Raw genomic sequence first — 20,079 nt, 5'->3', positions numbered from 1 at the left:
GCCATGACATGTACAAGACCGGATGTTGCTTACTCACTAGCAGTAGCAAGTAGGTATCAGTCTGATCCGGATGAGAACCATTGGAAGGTGGTGAAAACCATCCTTAAGTATTTAAGAAATACTAAGGACCAATGGTTAATCTATGGAGAATCTGACTTAAAACTTGTGGGATTTACAGACTCTAGTTTTCAGTCAGACCATGATGACAGTAAGAGTATGTCAGGATTTGTGTTTACCCTGAATGGAGGAGCAGTCTGCTGGAAAAGTTCCAAGCAGCATTCAGTAGCCGATTCCGTATGCGAAGCAGAGTATGTTGCTGCATCAGATGCGGCAAAGGAAGCTGTTTGGATCAAGAAGTTTGTAAATCAACTTGGTGTTGCTCCCTCAATCAATGGTCCAGTTCTTTTGTATTGTGACAATACTGGAGCCATTGCACAAGCAAAGGAGCCAAAGTCCCACCATAGAACCAAGCACATTCTGCGTCGCTACCACCTTGTACGAGAGATCGTGGAACGAGGTGACGTCAATCTTCAAAAGATCGATGGAAAGGAGAACCTAGCTGACCCATTCACTAAAGCCCTTTCTGTAAAGGAGTTCGATTATCACAAATCGAAGATGGGTATTAGATACTGTACAAATTGGCTTTAGTTCAAGTGGGAGTTGTTGGGAATTGTGTCCCAAAGCCAATTTTTTAATTGTAAGAAATTGAATTATGTATATGTTTTATTAAAATGAATAAAAATTTATTCTGGCAATTTTCTATTCATCACAAGTGTTGCATCTTCAAATTGAACTCCTGTGTATTGTGATGAAGTCCTTAGGACTAATTTAGTGGATAAAAGAGGTTTTATCATTTAGTCCTTAAACCAGTTCGCGACCAAATGACGAGCTGTCAATTGGACGATAGCTATGTCAAGTATAGGTCGTTGTGTGCCATTTAGTTGGTTGTCCTCTTAAACCAAGGAGTGTGGAGACACTGTATGGCATACAGGTGAGATGTAGGAGTACATCGTCACTGAATAGTGACTCACCTGCGTAGCACTCCACTGTCGGGAGTTAGCTCGTAAAACGTATGGGCATAAGTACCCCTTAGACCTGAGACTGTCACGGTGACTTGCAAGCAACTCACTGTACTTAGGCACTGGATGACCTGAATTTCTAATTCAGGGATCGGAAGGATGCTGGGTGCAGTCAAGTACTCGCGAAGTCTGTGTATGAGTCAAGATGGGATTGACCGCTCCAGATTTTAGGAGTTGATGTCTCACTGTATTTCAATTCAGTAAAACCTTGGCCAGGGTAAACCAAGTGATAGGTCACTTGATTTGATTATTTGAAATACACTATGGATGACCGGACCCAGAGGTCGACAGTCCTCTCTGAGGTCATCTTGAGCATCGAAGGTCATAGGGATGAATTATGCAACAACCATACGTCTAGGTTCTTGAATGTTGCTTTGCATATTCGACCTATCCGGACGTCGGGTATCATTGCTAGATGGTCACCTCGATTAGTGTATGGAGTAGTCCATGTACTACCGGCTTAGTGTTCGAACCTATCGGAGTCACGCACATAAGTCAAGTTAAGTAGGAAGGACTTGATCCAATTTAATTGAGAATTAAATTGTGGATCATTTGAGATTTGATTTTGTCTATGTTCAGCTAGCACTGAACATGAGGTACATACTGAATTTCATGGATGTGTATTTAATTATGTCTGTATTCTGGCTTAATCAAGTTTCAATTAATGTAATTAAAATTGATTTGGACTCATTTGTTGAGTTTGTTTTGAATTGGATTCAAATGAATGTAATTGGGTTTCATGATGATTTTATTAGAATTTATTCCATATTTATTCTAGTCCAAGTGTGACTTGGATTGATCCGAAAATTGAACTAATTGGAGTTCACATGAATCAGATTCATGTGGAATTTTTCCGGATCCAAAATCTTTCAAATTGGTCTTCAATTTGGTTTAGAACCAATGATGGACCCAAACCCATTTGATTCAGCCCATTTGAATTAACCCATTTAAGTCAAGTCTGAAAATTTACGTTTTTGCCCCTCAAATTTAATGACACGGGTTGTTCTGGTTTCTTCCTCGGTCCATGGACCGATTTCTCTGCATATCATCTCCCGTGGACCGCTTTTTCCTTCTTCTTCCGAACACATCATAGGGCGCTTGATCTTCCCTCTTTCGGCTACCATTTGAAGATCCGAAGAGACGTGTCTCTTCGGTTTTGAAACCTCTTTAACATAGGACTGATTTAATTGAAATCAAACAGTTCAAAAAAATTCAATAAAATCGTGAAACGTTTGGCGTTCACTCTTCCCTTTTGCCGTTTTATCTTCCCTGGTTCAGCCTTTTCTTTGCCTATAAATAGGCTGGGGTTCTCTTCATTCTTGGCTAGAGATTTGATCTGGGGAGAGGGGAGATTCGTGATCTTTTGAGTAGCTTGAAAAGAGAGGAAAAGGAAACGGGAAGAAAGAGGAAAAGGAAACAGGAAGAAAGAGGAAAAGAAAGGGAAAAAAAAAAAAGGGGAAGAAAGAATTTTTGAAATTCTTTTCTTCCAGGGGCTTATTTGCAAAAGGGTTTTTGCACTATACAGACATCATCCTACCTTCCTGCATTTCTTGGCGTGCGTGTGAAGTAGAGGGTCCGTACATCCGGGCCTTGCATTGCACCAGATCTATCAGTACCAGATCCGGCACCAGATCCAGTTCCAGATCCAGTTTCCGATCCAGTATCAGATCTAGCATCTGATCCAGTATCTGATCCAGCACTTGGCCCTGTACCAGATTCTGTTCCTGAGTACCTTGACCATCTTCCGCTGCGGGATCGAGGTATGGTAAACATAATATAGTTATGTTATTTATTTATACCTGTTATAAATAAATAGATAAAATTTTAAAACTGATTTTCTGACCTGGCATCCAATTTTATCGGATTTTGCGGGATATTTTCCCTTCAGCACCAACCGAAAATCCTGGCGGCAACAGGCCTATCGCCGGCACCATCAACATGATTGGGCGGACCTCGGCAGGAACAGCCGCCCAGGGAGCACCCCCGAAGCGCCCACGCACTGATGAAGTCATCTCGTTCTCGGACGAGGACTTAGAAGGGGTCGAGACCCCTCACGATGACGCTGTGGTCATCTCAATGATTGTAAATAGGTTTGATGTAAAGCGTGTCCTAGTTGACAATGGAAGCTCAGCCAACATTTTGTACTACCATGCCTACCAAAAAATGGGGTTGACAGAAGGACACCTCCGGAGAATCAATGCCCCGCTGGTCAGGTTTACCGGAGATGCGGTCCCGGTTGAAGGTGAGGCTAGCTTCCTTGTCACAGTTGGCCTCGCCCCCCGGGAAAGCACTGTGAGGATGGACTTCCTGGTGGTCCGTCTGCCCTCGGTCTACAACGCCATCCTTGGGCGCCCAGGGTTAAACGCCCTTCGAGCCGTGGTTTCAACTCGCCATTTGCTCATGCGGTTCCCCACCGGCCAAGGAGTGGGCGAGGTCCGCGGAGACCAACTGGTCGCCAAGCAATGCTACATGGCGGCCCACACAGTAAAGCAACCAGCCGAGGCACCAGACCGCCCGATGGGCCCTTCACTGCCCATAGAAACCCTCGATGCGAGGGACACCCTCTGGAAGAAGCAAGTAGAGCCCGGTGAGCTCCTTATTCAAATCCCACTACAAGAAAATTTTCCCGAGCTAACCGTGCAGGTTGGCTCCGGCCTCGGCGCCCATGAGAGGAATCGCCTCGTCAGCTTCCTGCGGGACAACGCTGACGTCTTCGCCTGGTCGCCCGCGGACGTGCCAGGAATTGACCCCGAGGTCATGGTCCACCGACTCCAGGTGAGGCCAACCAGCAGGCCTGTAAAGCAGAAGAAAAGAGGCTCCGCCCCTGAGCGACAACGAGCTGCGGCCGAGGAGGTGGACAAACTCCTCGGAGCCGGCTTCATCCGGGAGGTCTCCTACCCGGATTGGCTCGCCAATGTAGTCCTCGTAAAGAAGGCCAACGGAAAATGGCGTATGTGCGTGGACTACACCGACCTGAACAAGGCCTGCCCAAAAGACAGCTTCCCTCTCCCGAGCATCGACCAGCTCGTCGACTCCACTTCAGGACACCAACTGCTAACTTTTATGGACGCCTTTTCAGGATACAACCAAATCCGAATGGCGCCAGAAGACGAGGAGAAGACGGCCTTCATCACCGACAAGGGCACCTACTGCTACAAGGTGATGCCCTTTGGCCTGAAAAACGCTGGGGCCACCTATCAGAGACTGGTCAGCCAAATCTTTAAAGACCAGATCGGCCGGAACATGGAAGTCTATGTGGACGACATGCTGGTAAAGAGCCAAGCGGCAGAACACCACATAGCCGATCTCAGCGAGACATTCGCCAAGCTCAGAAAATACCAAATGAAACTCAATCCGGCGAAGTGCGCGTTCGGAGTCACCTCGGGCAAGTTCCTGGGTTTCATAGTGACCCAACGCGGAATTGAAGCCAACCCGGAGAAAATCCGGGCACTGCAAGAGATGTCGCCTCCAAAGACAGTTAAGGAGGTGCAGCGGCTCGCGAGGCGGGTAGCCGCCCTGGGAAGGTTTGTTTCTCGATCAGCCGAGCGTTGCCTCCCCTTCTTCAAGAGCCTCAAACGGCCGAAAGACTTCCGGTGGACAGAAGAATGCCAGCAAGCCTTTGAAGAGCTTCGGAGCCTTCTGGCCTCTCCCCCGCTGCTCACCAAGCCCCAGAAGGGCGAAATTCTTTACTTATATCTGGCCGTCTCCCCAGCTGCAGTAAGCTCGGTCCTCGTTCGGGAAGAAGACAAGCTCCAAAAGCCGGTCTATTACACCAGCCGGGTTCTCAGGGATGCTGAAACCCGATATTCTAAACTTGAGAAGACCATCTTCGCTCTCATCATCTCGGCTCGGAGACTCAGGCCTTACTTCCAAGCCCACACGATAGCTATATTAACCGACCAGCCTATGAAGCAGATATTGCAGAGGTCGGATCGTGCGGGGAGGATCGCCAAATGGGCGGTCGAGCTCGGGGAATTCGACCTAGAATATCGGCCCAGGCCGGCTATCAAAGCTCAGATACTCGCCGACTTCATCATGGAGTGCACCCTTCCGGACGACCCCGAGCCGCCATCTGAGTCCGTGGAGGAGACCCCGAAGCAGCCATGGGTCCTGCACTCGGATGGGTCTTCGACCCCGGGGGGTAGCGGGGCCGTACTTATCCTCACCAGTCCAGATGGAGTGGTGGCCGAGCAAGCTCTGCGCCTCGAGTTTCCGGCCTCGAACAATGAGGCCGAGTATGAGGCTCTCATCGCCGGGCTCAAGCTGGCGAAAGAACTAAAAGTGAGAGACCTGACGGCCTTTAGCGACTCCCAGCTGGTGGTGAACCAGGTCCAAGGAGATTTTGAAGCTAAAGAGCCATCCATGCAAAAGTATCTCCAAAAGGTGCGGGAACTCACATCTGCCCTGAATTCTTTCAATATTCAGTATATTCCCAGAGCGGAAAACCTCAGGGCAGACCAGCTATCCAAACTGGCCACCTCCCGCATGAGCGAGCTTCCCAAGGGAACAGCGCTCGAGTATCTTCGGGTCCCCAGCACGGAGGAACCCGAGCCCACTATGTGCATCGACTCCGAGCCAAGCTGGATCGACGGGCTCGTCTGCTATCTTCAGGACGGAACTCTACCTCATGACGAGACGGAGGCTCGCCGAATCAAGCGCCAGGCTCCCCGGTATGTCTTGTACGAGAATAAACTCTATCGACAATCATTTACTTCTCCCCTTCTCAGATGCCTCCGCCCCTCCGAGGCGGACTACGCCCTCCGAGAGGTCCATGAAGGGATCTGCGGAAATCACCTGGGGGGTCGAGCCTTGGCCCATAAGATCCTGCGGCAGGGATACTACTGGCCACACTCCAGAAGGACGCAACGGATTTCGTCCGCAAGTGCGATCGGTGCCAACGAAACGCCAATATCCAGCGCCGACCTTCAGCTCTGCTGACCTCCATCATCGCCCCCTGGCCGTTTGCCCAATGGGGGATCGACATCCTGGGGCCCTTTCCCCTGGCCACCGGACAGAGAAAGTTCCTGGTCGTCTCCATCGACTACTTCACCAAATGGGTCGAGGCCGAACCTGTTGCCCGGATCACCGAGCAAAAGATGTGGGACTTCGTGTGGAAGTCTATAATCTGCCGATTCGGACTACCCCGTATCCTTATATCTGACAATGGTCGACAATTTGACAATGTTCATTTCAGGGAGTTTTGCTCTGAGCTCGGCATTGATCATCGCTTCACCTCGGTTGCCCATCCCCAGACAAACGGGGAAACTGAGGTAACTAACCGAACTATTTTGCAGGGACTCAAAGCTAGGCTTGATCGGTCCAAAGGACAGTGGGTCGAGGACTTGTACAATGTCCTTTGGGCGTACCGGACCACGTTCCGACTGCCCACGGGAGAGACCCCCTTCAACCTAGCATACGGCACTGAGGCCGTCATCCCATTGGAGATCGGCTTGCCTTCTCTGAGGGTGGAGCATTACGACCCCGATACCAATTCCTCCCAGCTCAGGAGCAATTTGGACCTCGTCGAAGAGACAAGAGAGGTCGCCCGGGTGCGCATGGCGAGATATCAACAGCGAACGGCCCAATACTACAACTCCAGAGTTAAGCCCAAGCTCTTCAAAGTAGGGGACCTCGTCCTCAGGAAAGCCGAGGCTTCTCAACCAACTGAGCAAGGAAAGCTCGCCCCAAACTGGGAAGGACCGTATCAAATCGCCCGGGTACAACGGCCAGGGGCGTACAAATTGAAGTCCCTGAAAGGGACTCTGATCCCACGAAGCTGGAACTCCGAGAATTTACGAATGTACTACCAGTGAAACCCCAAGGGGTTCAAGATAATCAGGATAATGGACTCAGCTCCTTTTTCTGCAAATATTTCTCTCATTTTGATGACTGTAATCCTCTTCTAATATTGGGTCGTCTGTGATCCTCAGATCCCCCGGCCAAAATCGGGATGCCTCGAGGCTCGACCGTAGAGTCCCAAACTCCCTCGACCTCGGGAAGAATCGCAGGACGGTGAAACGTCGACTGGTGCAAGATTCCTCGACTAAGGTCAAGATGCCCCGAGTGTCGACAGTGCGTGCCCAGACCCCTCGACACTTCGGGAAGACGGGGTAGTACCTTCGCAGTCCCCCGTGGCGCTCGACACCAACAACGAGGTAGTACCTTCGCAGTCCCCCGTGGCGCCTCCTCGACTAAGGTCGGGATGCCCCGAGGGTCGACCGTAGAGAACCAGACTCCCTCGACCTCGGGAAGGCGCCGTGAGGGGTGGAAAGGGTGGCTCCACCCGGGGCGCCACAAAGTGGACCCCCGGGAGCGGTCGACGAACCCCGATCCCCGAAGCGAGCGATCCCTCGACTAAGGTCGGGATGCCCCGAGGGTCGACCGTAGAGAACCAGACTCCCTCGACCTCGGGAAGCGTCGCCGGTCGGTAGAGCGTGCCCAGACTAGCCGACCTGACGAACGATCCCTCGACTAAGGTCGGGATGCCCCGAGGGTCGACCGTAGAGAACCAGACTCCCTCGACCTCGGGAAGGCGCCGTGAGGGGTGGAAAGGGTGGCTCCACCCGGGGCGCCACAAAGTGGACCCCCGGGAGCGGTCGACGATCCCCGATCCCCGAAGCGAGCGATCCCTCGACTAAGGTCGGGATGCCCCGAGGGTCGACCGTAGAGAACCAGACTCCCTCGACCTCGGGAAGCGTCGCCGGTCGGTAGAGCGTGCCCAGACCAGCCGACCTGACGAACGATCCCTCGACTAAGGTCGGGATGCCCCGAGGGTCGACCGTAGAGAACCAGACTCCCTCGACCTCGGAAAGGCGCCGTGAGGGGTGGAAAGGGTGGCTCCACCCGGGGCGCCACAAAGTGGACCCCCGGGAGCGGTCGACGATCCCCGATCCCCGAAGCGAGCGATCCCTCGACTAAGGTCGGGATGCCCCGAGGGTCGACCGTAGAGAACCAGACTCCCTCGACCTCGGAAAGCGTCGCCGGTCGGTAGAGCGTGCCCAGACCAGCCGACCTGACGAACGATCCCTCGACTAAGGTCGGGATACCCCAAGGGTCGACCGTAGAGAACCAGACTCCCTCGACCTCGGGAAGGCGCCGTGAGGGGTGGAAAGGGTGGCTCCACCCGGGGCGCCACAAAGTGGACCCCCGGGAGCGGTCGACGATCCCCGATCCCCGAAGCGAGCGACCCCTCGACTAAGGTCGGGATGCCCCGAGGGTCGACCGTAGAAAACCAGACTCCCTCGACCTCGGGAAGCGTCGCCGGTCGGTAGAGCGTGCCCAAACCAGCCGACCTGACGAACGATCCCTCGACTAAGGTCGGGATGCCCCGAGGGTCGACCGTAGAGAACCAGACTCCCTCGACCTCGGGAGGTATCACAGGTCAGCAAAGCGTCCACGAACCCGCCGACCTGATGTGAGATCCCTCGACCAAGGTTGAGGCGCTCCGAGGTCCGACCATAGGGTCTTAAGCCCCCTCGATCTCAAAAAGGGCTACAAATCAACAGAGCCTCCCCAGATCCTCTCAACTCCGGCAGGAGTCGCCGGGTCCATGGGAAGCCCGAGCCCCTTTTACAAGTCAAAAATGACTCCGGAGGTCGACGAGGAAGGGAAGCGACCTACTCCACCATGCGAAGCATGACCCCGAGAATGCAAGAGGTACACCCAACTAGACGCCCTCCTTGTCAAATTTTATCTACATATTGCCGAGCGGGATCTCGTCCAATGTTGGAGTCTTATTTTGCCCCAAAGCCGGGCTTCTTCGCTGGGTCGGCTTAAGACCGACCTCCCAACCTCATTATGCCTGCTCTGTTCGTCAAGTCTCCGCAATCCGTACTAAGGCTTCATAAAGTAGGGCCCAACTCGGCTCTTCTAAGTAAACTCCGACGTCCAGCTGAGAAAGTGGTCCCGGCCACGAATGTACCAGCCAAGCACAGGTACCAAGGCAATCTTTGGGAATCCCAGCCTTGTTCACCGAAATCTCGGCAGGGTCCGAGAACGATAACTATGAAAACCTTCGGCAATAACTTGTTTATTAGCCCGCGCTCCCTATGAGAGGTTCGGAGTTGAGTTCGGAAACCCGACTAAGCTCCCCGAATAGCGGCACGAATAGACCTATTCCGGTCCCACTTGAAGGGCTAAGGCCCGACCTCGGTGCCTTAAGATTTTCCTAAAGGCCAAACGTGGCAACTCCCACGACTCTAAGATCCGAGTTATAGGACTTAGAGAAATTTTCTAGAAACCTAAGCTCGGAGCTCCCTTTGGTCGAGACGACTGGAATCCGAGAAGGCTAAGATATAGCCAGGGAAAAGGGCAGCTTCGTTAAGCAGCCCAAAGATTAAAATACGAAGTTAGAGGTCGTCGAGGCGGTTAGCTAAGGTTCTAGCCTCATCCACGACAACAGAGGGAAAGATAAACACAGAATGACAAAAACATTTCTTCATTAACAAAGGGCCGGAAGGCCAATTACAAAATTGGAAGTCGGCCACTCAAGGGCCGACCCCGGATACAATAAAAAAGAAAAGAAAAATATGCTAAGTCCTAAGCGGCGGGAGCCACATCCGGGGGGTCATCCGGCACATTGATGACCTCATGATCTTCCTCCGGAACAGGCTCGGGGCCGGGAGCAGGAGCTTCGGGCGCCGCCTCCGGGACAGCGTCGATCTCGGCCGCCGGAGCCGCCTCCATGACACCGTCCGCCTCGGCTACCCCCGTCGAAGGCTCGGCGGGGTCCTGCTCGTATATTCCCGCCTCGGACGTCGGGATGGCAGGAAGGGCTTGCACGTCGGACCCCCAGCCCCGGTCCTCCCTCGGACGGACCGTCGAGAAGTCGTACTGAGGGCAGTACCGGCGCACCTGCTCCCGGAAGTTCTCGAAGCCTCGAAGGAAACCGTCGACCGTCTCCTCCTCCAACATGTCGCGGAACTCTTGCGACTCTTTGAAGAGTTCCACAGCATGCTCGGCTCGTTCGAGGGCCCTCCTCTCTCCAGCGAAATACCCCAGAACACGGCCCGGTCCGCTGGAAGCACCGCACGCCGCAACATGGAGCATGCGACCTCGGCATCTTGAAAGGCCGAGCGCCCCTCGGGAATAGAAGAGTCCGGCTCGACCGACTCTTCTCGGAAAGCCCGGGAAGAGCTCGGCACGATCGAACCCGAGGTCCCGGAGCCGCTCGCCTCGGTGCCTCGGGTAAGCCCGGGTCCTGGCTGCTGCGGCCGGACCACGGACGGCTCCCCCCGCTGGGAAAGGGGGGTAGGGCAAGGAGGGGCCGACGGGCCCGCATCACCAACAACCCGCTCCCGCCTCGGGTCGGCTGCAGGGGCCCCCGCCTCAGGGCCACTCGTCCCGGCCGACGAAGAAGCGCCGTCCGTCCTCGCCCTCTTCCGAGGCTGGGGCACAGCACCCCCGGCCTCGGCCTCTCGCCTCCTCAGGCGAGAGAAAAGTGATGTGTTGCTGGTCGGCATGCGTGGAATATCTGAAATCAAGAATTTTGTTAAGAGTCAGACCAGTGACCTAAAGACGGAGAACAAGAAATAAATAAATAGAATAATGCAACCGCCCTTACCCTCGGGGCGCGCCGAGCTCAGACCCACGCTCGCCAGGGCGTCCTCCCGCAGGAGCTCGGTCAGGTCGTTGCCCCTCCCGAGGGCTCGCAAAGAGTCCAGGGTCCTCAGCTCCCTCCCCGTGGGCTCGGAGAGTTTGTTGAGGGCCTTCAGCCGAGGGTGTCCCCACCTTGGCTCGAACCCCCAAGGCGCCGCAGACGCCAGAAAGAAAAACTTCCTCTTCCACTCGTGAATCGAGGAAGGGGCGCCCCGGAAGAGTGACATACCGCCCCGAAAGGCGAAATATAACCACCCTACGTTCGCCGGGTTTTTCTTTAACAGAAAACACCGGCGAAAAAGGCCTACCGAAATCGGGATCCCGTGCCCGAGGCACAGGGATAAAAACCCGATTATGGTCCTCCATGAGTTCGGAGCCAACTGCGCCGGGACGAGCTGGTACTCGGCCAGCAAGTTGCTCACGAACTCATGGGCGGGAAAACGCAGGCCCGCCCAAAGTGTCTCGCGGTAAACCGCGATCCGACCTGGGGGCGGCTGCGTCACCCTGTCTTCCGGCCCTGCGGTTTCAAGGCGAAACCCGGGCTGGAAGAAGAAACGGGAGCGGATTAACTCCAGCTCCTCTTCCGACAGACTCGACCCAACCTCTTCGGGACCGGAACCCATTCTCACGGAAGAGTGGAGCAAAAGTTAAGAGTAGAAAATGGAAGTTGATGAGGAGGAGAAAAGAGGAAACCCTAGTGAAAACAGGAAGAAAACCTACTGGACATTGCCGGAAATCGCTCCGGGCACCACCAGCAAGATTCAGCTGAGGGAGGAAGCAGGGGGGAAAGACGACGAAAATAAGAGGCAGCCAAACAAGACCTTTAGGGCAGACTCGTGGGGTTTATATAGACCCCCCTGACGGCCCAGATCGACGGGGTCGGTTCCCATCCCCCCGACCGGGTTGCGCCACGTGTCGACCTCGGAAGCCGAGGCACCGTATTCACTCCGGTTTAATAAATCGGATACGAAATCGAAGCGTTGTCCCATCGGATCTCGGGGCCTCATCATGGGTCCACAGAATCAAATCGTCTTGAGGAACGAGCGGACGTAACCCCCGCTCCCCTCGTTTAATAAGATCTGGGACACGTGGAGCCCCGATGAGGCCTCCACTTCTTCGGAATTATGATCCAGTAACATGAAATCGAAAGCGTCCGACCTCGAGTCGCGCTGCGTGTCCGTTTCAAACCCCGTAACGGCACACTCATTAATGAGCCAGAAACGTCGATTACGGAATCGAGACACCGCCTCGACGAGCTCGAGGTCCCCCATCATTAATCCGCCGTAAAATGATCCTGGCGATTCAAGAAGCATGACAATACGAGCTCCATCATTAGCTCACCGAATAAAGCAGCCTCGAGACGCCAAAGGGCGCATATCTCACCATGAAAGCTCCGGAAAGCACAAGGGGGCGAGCGAGACCTTCCCCCCAACCTTAGTGACAGACTTTACTTCCCACGTCCGAGCCCCACAAGCCGCTCGAACTCGGAAGTCGGGGGGTAGTGTTGGGGGGAATAAAGTTTCCCCCCAAATGACATAAATGCCCCTAAGAAGCCGTACAACCTCCGACCCCGGACAGCCGAAGTCAGCGTCCGACCTCGGAACGCTCGGCCACAAGACGACCGACCCCGAAACCTCCGACCTAAGAGAAACCCCGATGTCCGAGGACCGTACTCTAACACCCCTCCGGCATTTATTGCGCATGGCCGCTGTAATCTTCCGGCACACTCAACAATAAATGCGGATCTCCGGCTTACTCCACCATTAATGCGGATCTCCGGCTTACTCCATAATAAATGCGGATCTCCGGCTTACTCCATAATAAATGCGGATCTCCGACTTACTCCACAATAAATGCGCATGGCTCCTGACATCTACGGATCCCCAGCTCTCCACGGCAAATCGACCCAGCAGGGTCTAGTCGACTATGATAAGTCTCTGATCTCGGCCATACCGCCGACATCAGTGCAATGATTCGCCTGACCGAGCGCCGACCTGAACAACATGCCAAGCCGTACTACGGCCTCGCCCTGTTACATCACAGGTAAACCGACCTCCGCATATAAAAGGGAGCCTTGGCCTCTCAAGAGGGGAGGGGAACATTCATACACCCAAAAATCACTGTTTATCTCCTTCTCCCCACTATTTGCCCCCTCCCTGACTTGAGCGTCGGAGGGCCGGCGCCGGAGAACCCGGCCACCGGTTCGTGTGCAGGCACCCGGACGGAGGACGCCGCCAGCCAACGGATCGCCGCCCCGCTGCGAGGACCTGCTGTTCCTTCTCTCCGACCGCCCCGGACGGAGGACGCCGCCCGCCGACAGACCGCCGCCCCACCGTGAGGACTAACAGTCGCTCCCTCTCCTCGACCGAAGATTGCCCCCGGGTCCAATTTCCAGCAACAGTAATTAATGAGTAAGACAAGGTAATGAAATGAACCAAAGCTATCATGGTTGCATACTTGCATGCAATGCTATGACGTAATTAATGAGTTCAGGACTGCGAACATCGCGATCTCATCAAGTATTATTTGTTAGTAAAAAAATATTTTCTGCATAAAAATAAAATGATGCAACAAAAGCAAAAAGATATATGAATAGATGGGTGACATATAATTTTGCCGTATGCCCACATTGTGTGGACCCATGAAGGAAGGGTGCCCAAGAAAGCAAGAGATGAGAGTAGATGGAAGAGAGAGATGCTGCTAAACGGGGGGTAAAAAGAGGAGATGATGATGGGGTTTATTTAAAATTGAAGCAGGATGGAAGCTTGAAAGTATTCATCTGAGGCATTAGACAATGGACTTGAGGTTTGACACCAATATGGGGGTGAAGGGTAAATAATCCGAGCTAATGCTAAGCTAAGCCTAGTTTCGCTCGACATATTCCAGGCTATGAGGAAACTTGGTTAGTTTCGCGCTGAACTTTGTGCTGTTCATAATAAGTTCTTTTGAATGATTTCATGCAGGAAACACGTCTTGAGACTTTCATGATTCTAATGGATAAATTTTAATCTTGGAATCGTTATATATTCTTGGTTGATGATAAATTATGCTAATAATTGATAAAAATATAAAAAAAATATCTGTGCAAGTAAGTAAAATTTTCATTTGATGTTTTTAATTTATTTATTATTTTTCGTTGAATAGATAAAAAAAAAAGTTTAGTACTAAACAATCCAAACATCACTTATCCATTGTTGCTGCTAGAGTCTAAGGTGAATGTTAAAGGCCAAGCTGAAGAGTGGTGAATGTTAAGGCCAAGCTGAAGAGTGAGGTCGGGTCTGCTGTAAATTGAAGAGTTAGGACTTAAGAAGGAGATGTCGATTGCTGACAAGTGGAATGTCAATGGCCAATCTGGCCAAATTTTCAAGATCTCATACCGACCTAAAAATAAGTATTACTGTCAGAATTTGTCTAATGGAAAATCCTACAACGCTCAAACCGGTCAAACTCCAGAGAAATAGTAGAAGAGATCGATAGGTTACTTACCCAAAGATCTCCCAATACCGAGGTCAACTCAACCTAACTCTCATGGCTCACACTTGGATAAAATCCAAAAAGCTACTTTTTACATTTTGTAGATTTTACTGTATATAAAATACTAAATCTAGAATATAAAAGTACAATGATGAATTTTGTTTTATGAGTTTTTTTTTCTTCTTGAAAACATGGCAGGAAAGCAATAGCGAACAGGCTCTCATCTAAACACCCTCTCAAACATTGACCTCGGTTTTACGGCTCACAAAAGGGAATCTAATTGCAGAAATATCCAAGAAATGCAAACGTTTCATAATGGATAAACATGCTCATAAATAGCTGCATCGCCCCCCAGAAATAACGTAAGAAGGCACACCGGGTCCCATCATTTGGCGCCACAGTGGGTGCTTTAGGAAAAGTTGGGGTCTGTTTAACACACTGAACGAAATCATTGAAAGATCACCCACAATGGGTGCTTTCAACAATTACGGTCCCACGCACACCACACCTCTGCCTAACCTCGCAAAAAGAAAAAACTTTAAGAAAAGTTGGGGTCTGTTTAACACACCGGACGAAATCATTCAAAGATCACCCACAGCGGGTGCTTTCAACAATTACAGTCCCACGCACACCGCACCTCTGCCTACCCTCGCAAAAAAAAAAAAAAACTCTCATCTACGGCTTCATCTCATCGATATGATAAAGGCTATTCTCATCATTTGAGTGTGTCAACAAATCATAAGAAAGTAAAAAGTACATATAAGAGAGAATGTCTCATGTAGATGTTCATAGAAAATTTCTAGAGTACCAGACGACGAAGAAGGCGATCCAGTCTGCTGTCCTGTTTGCCTTCCGAAATATATGTGCTGCCTAGATTCAAGAGGCATGAGAGGCGAAGTTATCGATGGTCGATCAAGAGCTCGCCAGTGCTCCCCGACCTCCCCACGCTCTCAAGCCCTGGCGTCGGTTGGCCGAGTGCCACGTCGGCATACCCGTCCCTCAGCAAAGGCAGCGGCCCGAATGGCCCGCCCTTGTCCTTCGTCGGTGCCCCCGTGTCTCCGACAGCTATCTCCTCGATTAACCGGACTACCTCCTCCATATCAGGCCGCTGCTCCGGGTCCACATCGGCGCACGCCGCGCCAAGCTGAAGGAGCCGTACCATCTTCGGCTTCCAGGCCTTATTCCCTGCCGTGATCGCCGGATCCAGCAGCTCGGCCTCCCTATTCTCTGCGATCGCCGACGCCGTCCACTGCACCACGTCCGTGCCTCCCTTCGTGTTGTTCAAGTAGTGCGTCGGGAATTTCCCGGTGAGAACTTCCAACATCACCACCCCGAGGCAATACACGTCGGATTTCGGGGATACGTGGCGGTACTGCAGGGTCTCGGGGGACTTGTATGAGAACATGACCTGCGACGCCTGTGACGGATTGACCAACCCAATGAAACCGTAGTCAACGAGTATTGGGTCAAAGTCGGGGCGAAGGAGGACGTTGCCGGACTTGAGATTCCCATGGGGCACGTCAAGCGCCGCCAGCTCGACGTGGAGGTACGCAATTCCTCGCGCTATTCCTCGTATGATCGTTAGCCTCGTCGGCCAATCCAACGCCATGTGATCCGGCCCCCGATCCCCTTATAAGATAATAAAAAAACTATTGAATAAAACATCGAACAGCATGTTCATCAAATCAGATGTCTGACACGTACTGCATACCGTGAAGGATGTATAGGAGGCTGCCCTTCTGGACGTACTCGGAGACGATGAGTTTCTCCTCTTTCCGGTAATGGAAGGCTAACGGCGTTAGGACGTTGGGGTGACGAAGTCTCCCGAGCCGCCTCATTTGTTCGTCGAAAGCGTCCTTCCCGACGCGATTCATTTCGCGCATGCGCTTTACGGCGACGGCAAGGCCGCTGGCCATGACGGCCTTGTAGGCCGACCCGAGACTGCCATTGCCGAGCACCTCGGCGGAGGCCTTCATTAAATCGGATAGGCCAAAGACGCCCTTCTCCTCGTTGAGCATCACCAGCTCCCCCGCGACTCCGGCGCCATCGGCCGAATCCGACCTGCTCGACCCGGACCGCTTGTGGCTCGACCCAACCGACTTCTGCTTGTAGCTGGACTCCGAGGCAGCTAGCGTCGGGCCGGCCGCGGCCGACGCCTCCAAGGCCTTCGCCTTGGCAACGACGCCGAGAGTGTCAAACTTCCTGTCCGGATGCCGCTGGTGATTTATCAGGAATGCGGCGACCAGCGCGAAGGCCAGCAATGCGGCAACGATCAAAATGACAGCCCTCTTGCCGGACCCGGATTCCCTATCCGATGACGCTGGCGTCTCCGTCGGTGGGGTTGTACTGCATGGAGCGGTGCTGAGCGGGCCGCCGCAGAGGCCGGGATTGCCTTGGAAGGCGGCAGCGTCGAAGCGGGCGAGGGAGTCGGGGATGGGGCCAGAGAGTTTGTTGTTTCCAGCGTTGAAGGCCTTAAGAGCTTTGGAGGAGAAGTCGGGGATGGCACCCTCGAAGGCGTTGTCGTCGATGCGGAGCTCCATGAGATAGGCGAGATTGGCGAGCGACGAGGGGACGGGACCGGAGAAGTTGTTATGGTCTAGCCAAAGCTTCTTGAGGTGGCGCATGGAAGCAAAGACGTCGGAGGGGATGGAGCCGGAGAGCTTATTACCGGAGAGATAGATGGACTTGAGGGCGCCGAGGCGGGAGAGGGCCGTGGGAAAGGGACCGGAGAGGGAGTTGTTATTGAGGTTGATGGAGCGGAGCCCCTTCAAGGAAGCGAGAGCGTCGATGTCGATTTTACCGGAGAGGCTGAGGCCGGCGAGGTTGAGACCGCTGATGACATTGTTGGTGCAGAAGACGCCGGTCCACTTGCATGGGGGGCCGCCGTTGGCCGACCACGAGGAGAGACCCCCGGCGTTGGTGAGAGAGTCTTTTAGTTCGAGTAGGGCCGACTCGTCTGACGTCAGAGAGCGGGAAGGGTCGGCGAGGAGGAGGAGGAGGAGGACGTAGACCAAGGGAAGAACAGCGACCATTTGTGCCGCTGTTCATAAAATCCCTATAATTCTTCTTTCTTTGTTTTAGATTCTTTGGCCTTGTTGCGGCCCCTCTTGCTCTCCCTCTCTCTTTTTCTATGTTCTTACCTTACGTAGAGAATTTGTTCTTCTCGTTTTTTGTGGTGGGTTCTGCCTACGAGAGGGTTTCCCTCTGTTTCTTTTGTTAATTTTAGTATATTTTTATGGTTGGAGGTGTTTGATGGGGTTGGGGGGAGAGGGGAGGAGGGAGGAGGGTGGCGAACGAATCAGGTGCTAAGTATAGAGGAAGATATACAAAACGGAGGACAGAGGAAGGGTTGGAGCTGGAGACAGGTTGACCTCGTTGACCTGGTCAGCGAGGTAAGGAAGTAGTTCTTTTTCTTGATATGACAATGTTGAGCTACATTGTATGGCAGGGAAATGCGGCGCCATGAATTACTGGAGTTCTGCGTGCAAAAATCCAACCGTACTGAAAGACATTCGTTGGTTGGCGTGTCCGCTTGCTAGATAGAATTATAATACGGTAAAAAAAAATCTGAAAATACGGGCAGTATATATAGGATGGGGAGAGAGATATATCACATTGTTTGGTTATCTAAACAAAATAGAAGTTCCAGCTGCAAGCAAAAAATAAATTAAATATTGTTGGACTTGATCCCAAGTTAGGTAGAGTTTTAGTTCAGCAGAAAAAAACCTAAAAAATACGAGCTTTCACTACATAAGAAAGGATATCTCCCGACGATTTTTTTGGTCTCTACCGATGCTTTTAAGCGTCGGCGGATTTCCAGCCCACGCACCACAAAGCGTGGGTCAGAGTCGGGCAGGTGGGCGTGGGTCCGGTTTTTGCCGACGCTAATAGAAAGCGTCGGCAAAAACAGGACTTTCCCGACGCTAATGAAAGCGTCGCGAAAGTACTCAACGCCGACGCTTATAAGCATCGGCGTTAGCAACCTTTTTTCAAAAAAAAAATTAAAAAAGAAAGAGGGGAACCAGGGGCTCGCCGGCCTGGAAGGAGAGCTGATGGAGGAGGAGGATGATCTCAATGTCGTCGATCATCGAGATCCTCTTGACTGGTAGAGCTCCATCCGACCTCTGGCCTCCGGCAAGGAGGAGTCCACCCTGGAGTCCTGCACCAAGTGCCCCTGCTTCGAAGCCCAGGCGATCCGGAGGAGCTGGTCGACGACCGCCTTGGCGGCAGGCGAGGTGGGCTTGAAGGCGGAGTGGCGGAGGTCGGGGTTGTGCTCGGCGACGCGGGCCCGCCGCCTCCTCCTCCTCCTCCTCGATCGTGTTCAGATCGATCCCCATCCTCTCCCTCCCAACACCCTATGCCAAAGAGTAGCAGAAAGAAGAACGGAGAAGCCCAAAGGTGCAGTAGATAAAGAAAAGGGGAGAATGGGTGGGGTCTCCGGTGTGGGATTAAAAGAAGAACGTCGGCGGATGGTGGGGTGGGCGGATGGAGCGGCAGAAAAAGGAGGGATCGGGGGAGCGGCTGGGTGAAGAAGGAGGGATCGGGGGAGTTGGGCCCCTTTTGGCCTCCGACGACGCTTTAAAGCGTCGTCGTCTCTAAGATCGGGGGAGCGGCTGGGTGAAGGAGGGATCGGGGGAGTTGGGCCCCTTTTGGCCTCCGACGACGCTTTAAAGCGTCGTCGTCTCTAAGATCGGGGGACCCGCTGGGTGAAGGAGGGATCGGGGAAGTTGGGCCCCTTTTGGCCTCCGACGACGCTTTAAAGCGTCGTCGTCTCTAAATTTCACCCGACCCTATCAAAAAGCGTCGTCGAGTTTCGACCCCCGCTCGAAATTCGCCGACGCTTTTTGATAGCGTCGGTGGGGAAGAGTCGGCAAATTAATATTTTTTTGTAGTGTTTGTAGAATGAGGAGGGAGATATATTGTACCTAGGGGCTTCTACTCTTACCATCATGACTATGTGCAATCATTATATAAGAGAAAATGGCCTAACTCATGGAGGCATCACATTTCCAAACATGGCGGACCTGAGAGGGGTATAGGAAGGTCTAGTGTATGCCGGCCCTACATGAAGGGCTAACGAGATTATGACCAAGGGGGATTTTGATATATTTATTAGGTGGATTGTAAGCTTTGAAACCTAGTCTCAAGGAGCTCACTTACTCTTGTTAAATATATGCTTCCAAAAATTTGTGGAAAAATCTATAGTATAAATATTGATGATTAGAATTCTAATTACTTTGAAGCTTGATTCAATGGAGATCGCCCAGTTTTATTATATATCTACTCTCAAAAAAGTTCTAGAAAACTTTATAGTATGAATAATGGTTAGAATAAATGTTCGTATCATGCATAAAATAAGTTTCTTGTACCATGTAGAATATAAGGACTAAATGTAACTTATGAGACATTGGTATGATACAAGCAAGATGGTAGAACCAAGTATGCAATATTATACTTGCCTATTTTTCTCTTTAGTGCCATTATTGCCCTCCCATAAGCACGTGCTCACAAAAATAGTTGGTTAGAAATATGTAATACAATATTTGATGAGAAAGGAAATGTTCATAATTGTCAATACCTAAAGCAAAAAATCAAACATGGTAACACCATCTATAAGTTGAAAGCAAATCAATTCTTATTATACTAAAGAAATACAGTTTGGTGTCATGTTAATAAATTTGTCGATTGAGAAGTCAAAAATTCGAATGCTCGAAGTTTTTAATAACTGAAAAAGGGATAGAGGAAAGGTAATTTCTCGAAAATAAATGTGACAATAGGAATAAGAAAATCATTTGTCTTCATAATTATATTTTCTTGGGAACAATGTGATTGTTATTGATCGTATATACAAAGATTCATAGGAAGCATACTATTGTTACCATAGTAAATAACTCCTTCCTCATGCATGCTGCTCTATCTCGTTCTCTTT

General features: G+C 51.8%; 1 pseudogene; it reads right to left on the bottom strand.

The window, feature by feature from the left end:
- Nucleotides 1–15,048: 15,048 nt before the first annotated feature.
- LOC103705101 (pollen receptor-like kinase 3 pseudogene) lies at nt 15,049–17,182 on the bottom strand (annotated as a pseudogene).
- Between the last annotated feature and the right edge of the window lie 2,897 nt (nt 17,183–20,079).

This window comes from Phoenix dactylifera, chromosome 7 (assembly GCF_051530095.1).
Source record: "Phoenix dactylifera cultivar Ajwa chromosome 7, Ajwa_hap1_PhDact_Kaust_v1.1, whole genome shotgun sequence".
Lineage (NCBI taxonomy): Eukaryota > Viridiplantae > Streptophyta > Magnoliopsida > Arecales > Arecaceae > Phoenix > Phoenix dactylifera.
Note: the sequence above shows the minus strand (reverse complement) of the source record. Positions and strands in the feature narration are given on the sequence as shown.